Here is a 2,500-nt window from a genome sequence, read left to right as displayed (position 1 = left end):
CTATTATTACTCATATAAAAAATATAAGTGTCTACACTTACTTACATATGAAATACACAAATTTAATAAGAAATTGTTTATACAGGGTCAATATGGGGTCAACTCAACAGTGCATGCAGTCTGACAAATGAAAAAAATAACTTTTGCAACTAAAATGACAGAAACTTTACAAATGCGACAGGATAGGTAACGATGATAAGCTTATTTAGATATTAAAAGATGATGATACAGTATGCTGTCAAAGGGAGATTACATTTAGAAAGTGAAAGTAGAACTTATATACATGTGTATGTATGCTGGCAGGAATCCCATGCTAGCATCTTATTATATTGTGCTACTGCTACTACATGTATTATGCTTACCTAAGTTGGTCAACATCATAATGATAATCCAATTAAAACACATTAATGAATTCCTTTAGCTGATCTTAACTACCGTAATCCTTTTGTGCATACGGAAAATGTATGGGTGTTGCTAAAACGCGGAACGGAAAACGGAACGGAATGGAAAATATCATCACGTTTATCCCTTAAAAAGGGTATAGACTGGCCAGAAACGATTTACTTTGTATCTTTTATTTATATCTAATGAATGATTATCAACATGTTGCTATCTTATTAATATTCATATGAATGTCTATCAATTATAGCATTGTATTCATTCGGCTTTAGTTGAGTACGAAACGGAAAAATCAAATGTATACGAATTGTGAAACATTAACATGATTAAACGAGCAAATTAGCTATAACTTTTTACTTATTTCTCTTATATGGTATTGCTGGCATATTAGCGTAACGTACGCAGTTAGTGAAAGCGTTTTATGCGTGTTTTGAGTATTTTTATATTATTTTCAAATATAATGTACATGTATATACTTACATCAAAATTGAATTTTCGGTGTTCTAGACGATCTTTTATCATACAGACGATACAGTATCATTGAGATGGAAGAAAAAAACTGTAGGACTGACGACATTAAAAAATTAAAATACAGTAAACATTAAAATACCCGGTAATTTGTGAAACTAGTAATTTGTGAAACTAGAAATAGTATTTTTAGCAATGCAATTTTGTTTACGTTTGCATTACAAAGCATGCAGTTGTTTATTCCAGCAGCTATATACATATGATCCGAATAGAGAGCTCTAGACGTTGCCTGGTTTGATTTTCCGATTATATATTGGGACTATAGTCTGTCGATCCCAAAATATTCATGCAGCACATTTGGACGATTTATAATGGAAAATGTTGACATCTTTTCTCACTCAGAAGACCTTGCACAATTTTTCAACACCATCATCCGGGTCTGTTAAAATGCAAAACCCCGTAGACTTCTTTATTTTTAGCCGTGTATTTATACCAGCTGATAAGCTAGAGAGGACGTTTTAAAGAAAGAATAATGAGAATGTTTAATGCTTCTAAAAGAGAATCGCTTGAACCCTGAGGTATATATAAATATACAGCAAAAAGTGAATCGAGGATATTTTGGGACAGAATATAGTGGTCAATGCATGTACTGTTAATTTTGAGGAAATAAATATTCTTGAATAAATAATCTAATATTGCTAATCTTTCAAACAAAATTAAAAAGGTACATAAAGTATATCGTTTTAGCATACTTAACAAATCTATGAGGTAAATAACATTAGATAAGATTTTCCGTTTTCCTTCCGTTCCGTTTTCCGTTCCGCGTTTTAGCAACACCCATGTATGTATACACGTGAACCCATCTAATCGAAGAGCTGGGTAAAACTAGTACCCGCTAATGAGACATGCAAACCTTTGTTGTGTATGTAACTTCAGACAAAGATCAGTCATTTGTAACATGCATGTATTTTTATGACCTATTCTTCAAATCCACTTGCACTATTTTATTAGGTAAATAACAGCTTTAAGGTGGTGCAGGACACCTGCATATTGTGATGTACATGTATACTTCCTATTGAGATAAACAATAAAGTATGTTGACTATTGATTAAATATTTACCCCCCAAATAATGTTACCTAACATTGAAGCGCAATGGGTTAGAGCGTTTACATGTCTGTAAGAGCATTGGGGTCCAAGGTGTATTTTTGGTATTTTACGAATTTTCATGGGGAGGGGGGGTCTGGACCCCTCACTCCCACCCCTTCTCTAAATCTGTGCACACGATGATGTTCATGTAGGCACACAGAAGCAAATCTAAAACCGGCAACCGCCACGGGGAGGGGGCATAATTTAATTTTTAATTTTGTTTGTAATAATTATATAGACCATTATACTTCCTATGACATAAAATGTTAAGATTATTGATTAACTGAAAATTCACTGCAAACAGTTCTACCCCAAATTATCATATGGGCAGGGATCTCATCCTTCAGTTATGAAAATTATAATTTTTAAATGTATTACCGGAGTTTGCATGTAGCCTTCATTTTTAATTAAACTGGTATAAAACAGTGTTATTTAGGGGCAAACACATGGTGCGGGTATTACTGTCTAATGACAGCATCTAGTTTT

General features: G+C 33.2%; 1 protein-coding gene across 2 annotated transcripts in view; it reads right to left on the bottom strand.

Annotated features, from left to right (window-relative positions):
- The window catches only part of LOC105342263 (uncharacterized), a gene marked incomplete in the record, with an annotated part of 9,395 nt that overhangs the window by 4,750 nt on the left and 2,145 nt on the right, over positions 1 to 2,500 (bottom strand).

The sequence above is a fragment of the Magallana gigas genome, chromosome 8 (genome assembly GCF_963853765.1).
Source record: "Magallana gigas chromosome 8, xbMagGiga1.1, whole genome shotgun sequence".
Lineage (NCBI taxonomy): Eukaryota > Metazoa > Mollusca > Bivalvia > Ostreida > Ostreidae > Magallana > Magallana gigas.
Note: the sequence above shows the minus strand (reverse complement) of the source record. Positions and strands in the feature narration are given on the sequence as shown.